Raw genomic sequence first — 14,775 nt, 5'->3', positions numbered from 1 at the left:
GATACATCCTGCTTTTCATGTTTCCCTCCTCAAGCCTGTGGCCGTCAGCGCTTTGTGTTCTCCAAATGTGCCTCCTCCTTCTCACAGGCTAGTCGACGGCCATCCCGCTTTGATGGTGAAGGCCATTTTAGACGTGAGGAGTATCTGGTAGACTGGGAGGGTTTCCCATTCCCTCATCCTTGACTACACCCTCTTGTCTGATTTTTACTGTCGCTTTCCTGAAAAGCCAGCTAAGCCGCCAGGTGGCGTCCATTAGAGAGGGGGGTACTGTTACATTCTTTGTTTTTGTTTTTGCCTCACTGCTTTTGTCTTCTTGCGCCCTTGTTCTCATTTGTCTGGCCTCAGTAGCCATCGCTTGGACTGGAGGCGGAGCTAATGGACGCATCTGAGGCTGATTGCTTGTCACCCTTTATCAGCTGCAGGTGTACTGCTGTTCTTACCTTCAGAATGTTCCTGCATGAGACTTTCATGAACTGCTCTGCTAAAACCTACTAGCAAGACCCTTTTTTGTGCCGTCCTCTTACCATCATCCGTTTTGGTAATTCGTCTCAGCCCGACGTCTCTCAGCGTGATTCCAGACCCTTGCCTCCGAGCCTGTTTTTTTCTCTGTTGCTTAATTTTTTTCATGGGGCACTTTTCTGTTTGCCTTCACCTTTTGTTATTTCTACAAGCCGTGGCTTAGTACTTGTTTTGTAGGGGTGCAACGGTACACAAAAATTTCGGTTCGGTACGTACCTCGGTTTAGAGGTCACGGTTCAGTAAGAAAACAACAAAGTATACATTTTTTGATTATTTATTTACCAAATTTGTAAACAATAGCTTTATCCTTTTAACATTGGGAACACTATAATAATTCTGCCCACGTTAATCAACATTAAACTGCCTCAAGTTGTTGCTCAGATTAAATAAAATGACAACTTTTCTTCTACATATAAAAAGTGCAACATTAAACCGTTTCAAGTCAACTCATCATGCTTAATTTATTACAGCATTTGGGAAGCCTGTAGTTGATTTTTATTATGTAAATGTTATATTTTTATCAACATGTGATAGCAGGGACCCTGCCATTCAAAACTAGGCTGCTGCATTACTAATGATTAATGTAACTATAGTTGAAAAAATAGTACAATAGCAATAGGAGAGACTAATTATCCCTGAACACCATGGAAATCATGTAGGCTTAATGATGCAGTTACATTATTATATCAACTATCAGAGACAGAAACTCTTCATTTAAAGGGGAACATTATCACCAGACCTATGTAAGCGTCAATATATACCTTGATCCATCCATCCATTTTCTACCGCTTATTCCCTTTGGGGTCGCGGGGGGCGCTGGAGCCTATCTCAGCTACAATCGGGCGGAAGGCGGGGTACACCGATTTCCGAACTCTAAATGGGTGAATTTTGGCGAATTAAACGCCTTTCTAATATTCGCTCTCGGAGCGATGACGTCACAACGTGGCGTCACATCGGGAAGCAATCCGCCATTTTCTCAAACACCGAGTCAAATCAGCTCTGTTATTTTCCGTTTTTTCGACTGTTTTCCGTACCTTGGAGACATCATGCCTCGTCGGTGTGTTGTCGGAGGGTGTAACAACACGAACAGGGACGGATTCAAGTTGCACCAGTGGCCCAAAGATGCGAAAGTGGCAAGAAATTGGACGTTTGTTGCGCACACTTTACCGACGAAAGCTATGCTACGACAGAGATGGCAAGAATGTGTGGATATCCTGCGACACTCAAAGCAGATGCATTTCCAACGATAAAGTCAAAGAAATCTGCCGGAGTGTGTGAGCAATTCAGGGACAAAGGACCTCGGTAGCACGGCAAGCAATGGCGGCAGTTTGTTCCCGCAGACGAGCGAGCTAAACCCCCTATCAACCCTAGCTTCCCTGGCCTGCTGACATCAACTCCAAAACTGGACAGATCAGCTTTCAGGAAAAGAGCGCGGATGAGGGTATGTCTACAGAATATATTAATTGATGAAAATTGGGCTGTCTGCACTCTCAAAGTGCATGTTGTTGCCAAATGTATTTCATATGCTGTAAACCTAGTTCATAGTTGTTAGTTTCCTTTAATGCCAAACAAACACATACCAATCGTTGGTTAGAAGGCGATCGCCGAATTCGTCCTCGCTTTCTCCCGTGTCGCTGGCTGTCGTGTTGTTTTCGTCGGTTTCGCTTGCATACGGTTCAAACCGATATGGCTCAATAGCTTCAGTTTCTTCTTCAATTTCGTTTTCGCTACCTGCCTCCACACTACAACCATCCGTTTCAATACATGCGTAATCTGTTGAATCGCTTAAGCCGCTGAAATCCGAGTTTGAATCCGAGCTAATGTCGCTATAGCTTGCTGTTCTTTCCGCCATGTTTGTTTGTGTTGGCTTCACTATGTGACGTCACAGGAAAATGGACGGGTGTTTATAACGATGGTTAAAATCAGGCACTTTGAAGCTTTTTTTAGGGATATTGCGTGATGGGTAAAATTTTGAAGAAAACTTTGAAAAATATAATAAGCCACTGGGAACTGATTTTTAATGGTTTTAACCATTCTGAAATTGTGATAATGTTCCCCTTTAACACAATGTCCTTTTTTGCTGTTTCAACACAGAAAAAGGTAAAGTGAAATAACAGATAGAGCTTTGCTGTCCGTAACACACACACACACACCGCATAATGAGCTGACGTTACGCTGAAAGCTAATTAGCCTTCACCTCAAGCCAGGACTGCGAGCGAGCTGAGCTGCCGTTTAGGTTTCTAGAACATCAACGGGCTCATAGTGATGTTACTAGTAGTTGACTGGGAGGTGTTTATTATCATTTGGGGAGAGTCCGCTGCCTTATGCTCACCTGCTAAACACCTACCTGCTCATCACAACGCTGGAGCACTGACGACATGCGCTCAGAATACACACTGCTGATTGGCTGTTACCGCTCTGAATACGCACTGCTGATTGGCTGTAACCAATCAGATGGTTGTGTGGCTGGGACAATGCTGGGTGCTGTGTAGAGTACTGACACAGACAGAGGCAGAAAGCGGAGCAGCTTGTTAAGACTTTAGCTTCGGCGGCTACTTAATATGTCCGTGTGGAAACTCGTTCGGTACACCTCCGAACCGAACCGAAACCCCCGTACCGAAACGGTTCAATACAAATACGCGTACCGTTACACCCCTATTGTTTTAATTAAAAGACATTTTTTGTTATACCTGCTTCCGGCCTTTGAATCTTGGGGTCCAGCATACAAAGCGGTCACATTACTGTTGCTAATTAATAACCACTAATTTTTGTTTAATTGCTTGCCAGTTCTAGTTGTAATCATATGTTGAAACCAAATGTTGAATCGGGTCTTGGTTTGTATTTGGTCTATGAAGCCTTTTGAGGCACGTGTGATAAAGGGCTGTATAATTAAATTGATTGATTGATGATTGATTGTTTTAGAGTTTTAACATGTTCCTTTTGTACTATATTTGATTTAAAGCATATGCCTTTGTCCCTGTGTTGTGGATTTTACTGTCCTGATCCAGGTTTTTGCACTTCCGATCCGATACCGATATTGTTTTTGCATTTCCGATCCGATACCGATACTGGCCTATCCGAGCATGCATTAAAGTTTAAAGTTATTTAGCCTACTTAGTTGTCAGAATCATGTTGAAAAGGGTTTTAGTACTCTTGATAACAACTAGCCAGCTGAATTAGGGGAGTTTGAATAATACACAATGGTTGGTAACAAGAAACTGACCTGTTTATTCAACGATAAACACAAAATAGACAAAATTATACATGACCAACAGAAATGGCATAATTGAAACAAGGGCTGGGCGATATGGCCTTTTTTTAATATTGCGATATTTTAAGGCCATATTGCGATACACGATATATATCTCGATATTTTGCCTTAGCCTTGAATGAACACTTGATGCCTATAATCACAGCAGTATGATGATTCTATGTGTTTTGATTGATTGATTGAGACTTTTATTAATAGGTTGCACACTGAAGTACATATTCCGTAAAATTGACCACTAAATGGTAACACCCGAATAAGTTTTTCAACTTGTTTAAGTCGGGGTCCACTTAAATTGATTCATGATACAGATATATACTATCAGATATATACTGTCATCATAATACAGTCATCACACAAGATAATCACATTGAATTATTTACATTATTTATAATCCAGGGTGTGGAGGGGGGCGTCGGATGTAAGTGTCAAAAAGACAGCCAAAAGAGTTTGATATGAGAATAAATCTAAAGTTAAAATATAGGGTAGAAATGCATCCATTTGCAGGAAATGTAGTCTTGATTTTCAAAATTTTCTTTCAAGGCTTGCATGTCTACATTAAAACATTCTTCTTCATACTGCATTAATATATGCTACTTTTAAACTTTCATGCAGAGAAGGAAATCACAACTAAAAAAATCACTAATTTTTTCATACGGTGTTGATGTGGAAATTTTTGCCTCGGCATTTTGATGGTGTGGGCGTGTGGCACCGAACGGAGATAAGCGTCTCGACAGACGTTATAATATTTGAACAATGATGACGAAAACTGTTTTCTCTGTCGTGTCCGTGTGTCGAAAATTGTTATGCGCTTATTTTTTTATTTGATTTTGTGCGTGGCATAGATTTGCCATGCGCAGAGGACGCTTAAACAGTGCGCAATTGCACAGGCGAGCACCTTAGAGGGAGCGTTGCTCGCACGGCTGCGCTAGCATCACAGCTAACGTTAGCCATGGTGCTACCTCTCTGCTCGGGGAGGACGTATACGTATGTGACGTATGTCGTGACAGTATGTGACGTATGAGGTGACAGTAGGTGACGTATGACGTGACAGTATGTGACGTGTGTAAGAAGGTGCACTTGCTGTCTGTGAGAAGGAGACACAGGAAAGAGTGAGAAGATCCTGTCGTGTAATGCCAGCAGCTAAAAGCAACTGCGTGAGAATCCACAGACCTGTGGATGTGTTGAAGGTGTGCTGGAAAATGCGGAACGGAAATTACGGAGCAGCAGAAAAGTGGAATGTATTATTTAAATCGGTGCGTAGGAAAACACGGACCGGAGTTTTTTTTTAACCTGGATCTGGATCGGCATTTTCCCATGCCTTGCCGATACGCAATTTTTGGCAAATATCGGCAGCCGATCCGATCCAAATATCGGATCGGGACATCCTAGACCAGAGGATTCATGTACAAACCCCGTTTCCTTATGAGTTGGGAAATTGTGTTAGATGTAAATATAAACGGAATACAATGATTTGCAAATCCTTTTCAACCCATATTCAATTGAATGCACTTCCAAGACATTTGATGTTCAAACTCATAAACTTAATTTTTGTTTATCAAATAATAATTAACTTAGAATTTCATGGCTGCAACACGTACCTAAAGTAGTAAAAAAAAAAAGTATCAGTTTGAACATCAAATATGTTGTCTTTGTAGCATATTCAATTGAATATGGGTTGAAAATGATTTGCAAATCATTGTATTCCGTTTATATTTACATCTAACCCAATTTCCCAACTCATATGGAAACGGGGTTTGTATTAAGCGTGCGTATGGACAAAAACTTGACGTACGCCCCTTTTCACGGTAAAGTAGTAGTCAGGTAGTCAAGTTGACAAGGGGAGCCTGTGATGGTAGTGAAATGGGGCACAAACATTCTGTCACCTCCCTGCAAGGCCCAAGAACGATTGTACCTGTTTCTTGTCCGGGGTCTACACTTTGTTCATTTGAGGGCGTATTTTACCATTGCCACGGTTGTATCCCAGATAGGAAACTTAATTTAAAGCCAACAAGCATTTTGGGGTTTTGAGGGTGAGTCCGGCCACATTGATTTGTTGAAGGACCTATCAGAGATCAGATAGATGGTGTTCCCTAAAAGTGCTAAACACCACCACATCTGCTCACATCTCTGAGAACTTGATCCATTAATCGTTAAAACGTAGCAGGAGCTCCATGGAGTCCAAACGGCGTAATGGTGTAGCTATAGAAGTCGGTGAAGCTACGAAGAGCTGTATACTGTCTTGCTTCCTTTCCCAATGATACTTGCCAAATAACCCTTACACAGGTTGATGGTGGTCATGAACACAGCTTTGTCTAGCTTTTCAAGAAGCTTGTTAATGTGAGGCATAGGTTGGGCATCCGCAGTTTGCAGTGTTTTAGCTACTTCTAAATAACTAATCCTCACCTCCATGGCGACAAATAAATAAAGTTTCTTACAAGTATCATTATCACTACAGGAGGAGGAATAGCTAAACATGCTTCACTACACACCGTAGCTCACCGGCGTCACAATGTAAACAAACGGCATGGGTGGATCTACACCTCACATCCACTGTAATGATACCAAGTACAGTAGCCATAATTGCCAACCCTCCCGAATTTTCCGGGAGACTCCCGAAATTCAGCACCTCTCTCGAAAACCTCCTGGGACAAATATTCTCCCGAAAATCTCCCGATTTTCAGCCGGAGCTGGAGGCCACGCCCCCTCCAGCTCCATGCGGACTTGAGTGAGGACAGCCTTTTTTCAGACGGGAAGACAACAGGGTGACAAGAACTAAATCATCCAGACTAGAGATAAATTGTATTATTATGTTTATCTTACCTAAAAATAAATATATTTACTAATTTAAAAAAAAAAAAAAAAAAACATTTTTACTATATTTTGCTAAAAACATCAAAATTAATTGTATTTTTATTTGTATTTTTTCTGACTCCTTACTACATCCAGCCATAGAATTATACATTAAAATAAACATATTTGAAATAATTAATTTTAAATGATCATAATTCATTTAAAATGACCATATTTAATTATTAAAGTAATTGCTTGTTTATCAACAACTTTAGCATTTTATTCATTACATTTTGAAGCTCTCAGAAGCCAAGTTATGTTATATTCCTCAAGATTTATTTATGCAAGTTTGAAGTATCAATTACCTAAACATAGTTTTGTTTGCATATTTTCAGGATGTAGATATATATATATATATGTATGTATATATATATATATATGTATGTATGTATGTATGTATGTATGTGTATATATATATATATATATATATATATATATATATATACACATATATATATATATATATATATATATATATATATATACACATATATATATATATGAAATACTTGGTGAATTCTAGCTGTCAATATACTCCTCCCCTCTTAGCCACGTCCCCCGCCCCCCACCTCCCGAAATCGGAGGTCTCAAGGTTGGCAAGTATGACAGTAGCGTATCTAGTCGATACCACTATGATTACGTCGATATTTTTTGGCATCACATCTTCTTTCGTTTTTTTTAAAATTTATATTATGTTTATAAACTCAGGAAATATGTCCTTGGACACATGAGGACTTTGAATATGACCAATGTATGATCCTGTAACTACTTGGTATCGGATTGATACCCAAATTTGTGGTATCATCCAAAATTATTGTAAAGCATCAAACAACAGAAGAATAAGTGATTATTATATTTTAACTGAAGTGTAGATAGAAAATGTCAAAGGAAAAAGTAAGCAGATATTAAAAGTAAATGAACAAGTAGATTAATAATTCATTTTCTACCACTTTTCTACCACAAAATAATAGAATGATAAATGACACAATATGTTACTGCATACATCATCAGCTAAATTAGGAGCCTTTGTTTGCTTACTTACTACTAAAAGACAAGTTGTCTTGTATGTTCACTATTTTATTTAAGGACAAACTTGCAATAAGAAACATATGTTTAATGTAACCTAAGATTTATTGTTAAAATAAAGACAATAATGCAATTTTTTGTGGTCCCCTTTATTTAGAAATTTCATGTCTGTGTGATCAAGTTTTTGTTTTGGTCATGTTCGGTTTTGTTTTTGGACTTTTTGTGCACTTTTGTTTTGTCACAATAGCAACCATTAGTTTTCACCTGTCACGTCACGCACCTGTTTTCGTTAATCATGTCTATAGTATTTAAGTTAATTGTTTTCAGTTTGTCGTTCTGACGACATCCCGCATTTATGCTTCTGCACACTCTCCACACACCCTTAAGACCCTTGCTGCTCTTTTTTCATGCCGGTTCCATGCCAAGTAAGTTTTTGTTTATTAAGCCACAGTTAGTGTTTTTTGTTGTTCATAGTTTCTGCCTTTGTGCAAGTATTTGTTTTCATAGCCAAGTCATTTCTCCGCCACTGTGCGCGCTTTTCGTTTGTACTTTTTTTTGTAGTTATAGTGTTTAAATAATTCATGTACTTACATTCTCGTCTCGCCCGAGCCAACTTTCCGTTGCATCCCGGAAAAGCAAACACCCAGGATCAAGTCATGACAAGAAAAGTATCGAAATAATTTTGGTACCGGTACCAAAATATTGGTATCGGGACAACACTAATGCTTCACTTGTAAAATAGTTTTCTCATTGCGCTTTCATGAGATAAACTGAATGCGTTGGCCACCACTGATATACCGTATTTTTCGGAGTATAAGTCGCACCGGAGTATAAGTCGCACCTGCCCAAAATGCATAATAAAAAAGGAAAAAAACATATGTAAGTCGCACTGGAGCCCGGCCAAACAATGAAAAAAACTGCGACTTATAGTCCGAAAAATACGGTACTTTAAATTTGGCAAATATTAAATTATTTGTGCTGACTGACATTACTCCTCTATTTCAAAGCACCATTTTTTATCTGCCAATTTTTACATTTGTCAAGTGCTTCCACGTTCCTCTTCTACATCACATTCATTCCATTCTCAACACATGCTTCCACGTTCCTCTTCTACATCACATTCATTCCATTCTCAACACATGCTTCCACGTTCCTCTTCTACATCACATTCATTCCATTCTCAACACATTCCACTCATTCTCGGGAAACTATCAACCTTTCGAGTTCCAAAAAAAATTCGCTAAATTCCAAGAATTCACACTTTTCTTTCTTTCGACTTCCGCATTGCTCAACCCATTTCAACAATCCAAGTCCTTCTACATACAATCTACATTCCATCAGTTCATCTTCAACATTGGAGCATCACTGAGCAATTTCTACTGAACTTGCTTCATTTAGTCAAGGCAAGACAAGGTTTTTTTTTTATAGAGCGCAATTTGTATGCAAGGCAATTCCAATTGCTTTACAGAAAATTACAAGAAGGCAAGACATAGAAATGAAAATAATCATAAAAAACTTTGCACACCCAGACCGAAGGCTTCATGTACAAAGAGTTGCGGGGCTTTCCTACTAAATATGGACGTACGATCAAATCCAGAAAACGACATACGACAGAAGCAATTCAGACGTAAGAAAGTGTTTGCACGCATGAATCCAAACACGTTTATTACAACGCAATCAACTGGAAATGAACCGTAGACATGTTCGTGGCTTGGCGTGCTCAGACCACATCAGAGAACAGAGTACCCACTTTCTGTCAAACTGTCAAAGTGATGACGTCATATAAATTGAATACGAAAAAATAAATGGGTATTGTCCCGTACGTCCCACCGTCTGACATCCGGCTATGATTTGACAGATCAATCTGATCCTTCCCCGTCACATGCATTTGCTTGACCTCCAAGTTCGGGTACGTTTTTTCGCCCTCATTATCAGTGTTGGGACTAACGCGTTACTGTAACGCCGTTACTTTCGGCGGTAAATAGTAATCTAACGCGTTATTTTTTATATTCAGTAACTCAGTTACCGTTACTACATGAAGCGTTACTGCGTTATTTTACGTTATTTTTTATGTAGTATGGGCTAAAAACTGAGAAGATCTGAGTGTATTTTATTGCAGCGCTGCGGAAGAGGCGACAAGGAAGAGGCATGCCGCGCGCTCTCTCTGTGTGTATCAGTGACGTGCAGTCACTAGAGGCAGGTGAGGCGGGGCCTCACCTGCCATCATGGAAAGAAAAAAAAAGGTAAATAGAAAAAAAATGTATTAAATTGTTATATGTATCCAGTGATTATACTATAAAGTTATTTTCCATTTAACTTCACCAGTTTTAGAGTATTTCTATTCAAAATCGCTGAATTTTCACATTTGCCGTTCAAATACTGAGAAGAGACGGTGCGGTGAACAGCAGCCAGTTGAGGCACGTCACTCAGTGCCTCAACATGGATTCCGGACTCGGCTAACTGCTGGCCTGCTGTGCAGTGAGACTGTATTGATATATGAATTATATTATACATTTCCATAGTTTAGTTAGCTGAGGTATATAATGTACAGTGTATTTTGTCAACAACTGTATGTGTGTAACGTATTTCTTGTGCTGAGCGATCATAAAACGGCTGCAAAAGACGCACTGGCTGAGGCTCCAGTAGCCCCGCCTCCTGCACCCCCGCCGTAGAATTGTTATATCAACTAAAGCCCACACTTAAACTTTCCACGTGCAAGATTGAATCTATTTAAAAAAGTTATTTCATAAGAAGCCAAAAAGTGCAAAAACAATAATGTTCGTGTTGGAGGAGTTGTGAATGACTGCAGGGCCACAACATTAGGTACACCTGCAGACTGCAGGTGTATCTAATTCACAACTCCTCCAACACGAACATTATTGTTTTTGCACTTTTTGGCTTCTTATTAAATAACTTTTGTAACCTATTTTCATGGGCTTTCCTCTTTGTGATGTTAAGTTCCTGTTATGCGCTGTTATACAGTATATGCCTCGAGCTCTTATTTTGAAGGCGCTAAGAGCGGAAGTGATGACATGGGGTGGAGCGGAAGTTTTTGAAAGAATGTAAATAAAGTGGTCCTCGTGTAAACTGGAGCCTCCGTGTTTGTTATTTTGTAGTTTCATACAGTATAGGCGACATTTATAAACCCTCGGTTACACTTTTTTAAATAGATTCAATCTTGCACGTGGAAAGTTTAAGTGAGGGCTTTAGTTGCGGCGCATGGACTTAATTTGTAAGTAAAGGTAAGACCATAATAACGTTTTTTTTATTAAATGTGCTTTTTTGTGTGCTACAGTTTGTATGTGTAAAGTTAAAGTTAAGTTAAAGTACCAATGATTGTCACACACACACGAGGTGTAATGAAATGTGTCGTCTGTATTTGACCCATCCCCTTGTTCACCCCCTGGGAGGTGAGGGGAGCAGTGGGCAGCAGCGGCGCCGTGCCCGGAAATCATTTTTGGTGATTTAACCCCCAATTCCAACCCTTGATGCTGAGTGCCAAGCAGGGAAGAATGCTGGTATGAGCTTTTAAACATAACCCGTTAACTGCTGCCAATCAAATGGTGAATAAGATACTCTTTAGGGTTCATATGTTTGTAAATCTGACTGTGATGAAGTCAGTGCCTCACCAGCCATCAACCTCACCGCATGTCACTGGTGTGTGTGTGTGTGTGTGTGTGTGTGTGTGTGTGTGTGTGTGTGTGTGTGTGTGTGTGTGTGTGTGTGTGTGTGTGTGTGCGTGTGCGTGTGCGTGTGGGAGGGGGCGTGTCTGTGTTTACTAACAAGACATGGCGAAGCCCGAAGCCGAGTTTCTTAACATGGAGATATTCTCACTACTTTTCTTTTGTCGACCACAAAGAAAAGAACATTTTAGTTAAATGTAAGTTGTGTCTTGGATCAAAGATCCTATCCTAGCAATTCAAATCTGCTGAAACAGCTACAAAAGCAACATGCTTCGACAAAGCTAGTAAAGACAGACACACTTCACCTCCTAAGCAACAGCGGCTGGATTTTAAAGAGGCACTGCGCACTGAAGGTACACACACTCTGTCAATTCTCTTATATACTGTTGCTCTTTTATTCTAGACTTCTAGAGTGTTTGATTATCACATCACTCTAAATGTATTGACTATAAAGTTCACAAACATAAAGAGGGATAATAGTGGGCCAGGCCAACCTTCCCTTATCTCTAAACTAAAACTGGGGAAATGTGTAGTGTTCTGGGCTTCAGACATGATTTTATTTCAGAATTCCTTGAGAGAAAAAAACGCCTGGTGAGGCTTTGTGTATGTAGTGTGTGCCTTCCTTGGTTTACAGCTATGTTGTTATTATGCTGTTTGTTACTTATGTATGTTATAATGCAGGTATTTAAAATAGTTTTGTCAATTTGTTCTGGCCTGATACAAATTGGCCCTTTGAAACATATCTTTGTCTTTGTGTGTTGTATGTAGACCACATTGCTTAGCAGAGTTCAGTGATGCAAATGCATGTCAAGTTGATCAACAGATTCTATTATTCTCCAGTGCAATAATAGTACTGAAATGAAGGCTAAAAGGGCATTAAAGGGGGCCTTAAAAAAAAATATAAGTAACGCATTACTTTTTGGTGTAAGTAACTGAGTTAGTAACTGAGTTGCTTTTGAAATAAAGTAACTAGTATCTGTAACTAGTTACTGGTTTTCAGTAACTAACCCAACAGTGCTCTGTATACACCTAACCTCCGTGTGTTTTGTCTGTCCTCCCTGAGGTGGAGAACAGATCTATTGTGGACTTTTCCTTAGTTCCGACCTCTGAAGTTTCATCTTATTGGCTATATTATATGGTGTGTGTTTCTGCTCCATCACCTTTTGTTAACCTTTTTGGACTCAAAGACTCTCTTTTTCTTGATTCGATCTTGCCTCCCATCTCTGCATCCTGGGGTCAACACCTTGACCAAGTCTTAACAGCATGGACACCATGATAAAACATGTCATCTTGATGTTGAGGTGCTAAAATCAACCCTCCAGTTTTCTCAAGCAGACTCGGATAATCTGAAAGCTACTGTTGTCATACAAAGTGAAACACTTCAAGTTACTTCTGAGAACCTTGCTCACTTTCAAGTCTCCATCCACAACTTTGCAGCAAAACTGGGCTATATGGACAACAACTCAAGAAGAAAAAAAAGCATTTTGATTGATGGAATTCTTGATGAAAAATCTGAAGTGGGGAGTGTGACCGAGTCCAAAGTGAAAAAAGTACTTGAAAATCAACTCAAAACGTTTTGATTTTGAGAGAGAGCACATGGCCCTGGAAAATATAATCAATTTGGACAACAATGGTCTGTTGTTATTGAACTGCTTCACTATGAGGACAAACAGAAGATTTTGAAACATCTTCATCAATGATGACTTAAGTTACTATTATTTGCGGACAATACAACAGTGTTTTGTTCAGGAGAGAACACACAGAAGCTAGTACAAATAATAACAGATGAAATTAACAAATCAAAAAGATGGTTTGACAAAAACAGACTCCACATAAAATGCCAAGAACTACTGCCTCAACTAAAAGAAGAGAAGAAAAAGGGTAATATTGCCTTTCTGAGGCACGATCATCTGCTTGTACAACATCCACGTTTAAGCGTTCAATATATCTATCCCTACATCCATCCATCCATCCATCTTCTTCCGCTTATCCGAGGTCGGGTCGCGGGGGCAGCAGCCTAAGCAGGGAAGCCCAGACTTCCCTCTCCCCAGCCACTTCGTCCAGCTCTTCCTGTGGGACCCCGAGGCGTTCCCAGGCCAGCCGGGAGACATAGTCTTCCCAACGTGTCCTGGGTCTTCCCCGCGGCCTCCTACCGGTCGGACGTGCCCTAAACACCTCCCTAGGGAGGCGTTCGGGTGGCATCCTGACCAGATGCCCGAACCACCTCATTTGGCTCCTCTCGATGTGGAGGAGCAGCGGCTTTACTTTGAGCTCCCCGCGGATGGCAGAGCTTCTCACCCTATCTCTAAGGGAGAGCCCCGCCACCCGGCAGAGGAAACTCATTTCGGCCGCTTGTACCCGTGATCTTGTCCTTTCGGTCATAACCCAAAGCTCATGACCATAGGTGAGGCTGGGAACGTAGATCGACCGGTAAATTGAGAGCTTTGCCTTCCGGCTCAGCTCCTTCTTCACCACAACGGATCGATACAGCGTCCGCATTACTGAAGACGCCGCACCGATCAGCCTGTCGATCTCACGATCCACTCTTCCCTCACTCGTGAACAAGATTCCGAGGTACTTGAACTCCTCCACTTGGGGCAAGATCTCCTCCCCAACCCGGAGATGGCACTCCACCCTTTTCCGGGCGAGAACCATGGACTATCCCTACATGTTCAAGTTAAATCATTTGAATTTTATTGTTGAATCTAAACTTTTACTATGACTCTTGAAACCAAATTGATGTTTTAGATTGTAGTCCATATGATAATGATGTATGATGAATCTGTTGATCCTGATAAAAATAAAAAAATGTCTCAGTTTAAGGTCAAATACCGTATTTTCCGGACTATAAGGCGCACTTAAAATCCTTTCATTTTCTCAAAACTCGACAATGCGCCTTATAAGCCGGTGCTCCTAATGTACGGAATCATTTTGGTTGTGCTTACCGACCTTGAATCTATTTTAATTTGGTACGTGGTGTAATGATAAGTGTGACCAGTCAAACATAAGAGATATGTGTAGACTGCAATATGACTCAAGTAAACAACATCAAAATGTTATATGTTCCGTTGAAAATATAGAACATTACACAAGGCGTTAAAAAATCTATCAAAATGTTTTAGTACAACTTTGGTAAGCTATGATAGATTTGTACTGTGCTTCAACATAGGAGTATTATTATGGTGTGTGTATAAGGTAAGGCATATTATTTGGCGTTTTGTTTCGCAATATTATGCAAAAACAACTTGTCTTACCCTCTGGTACCTGCTGATCTGTATTTGGGATCTGCATGAATCCTGGAAAATTGCGCATGTCCGCCTTTGCAGTTTGTGCCGACCCCATAGTTAATAAGCTTCTTCTTTTTCACTATCTTCTTGTTATGGGACATTCATCTTCTGCTGTTGCCATTTCTAATATAAAGTAGTG

Source organism: Nerophis lumbriciformis, linkage group LG12 (genome assembly GCF_033978685.3).
Source record: "Nerophis lumbriciformis linkage group LG12, RoL_Nlum_v2.1, whole genome shotgun sequence".
NCBI classification, from domain to species: Eukaryota; Metazoa; Chordata; class Actinopteri; order Syngnathiformes; family Syngnathidae; genus Nerophis; species Nerophis lumbriciformis.
The sequence above is the reverse complement of the archived record's forward strand: the minus strand, read 5'-3'. Positions refer to the sequence as shown.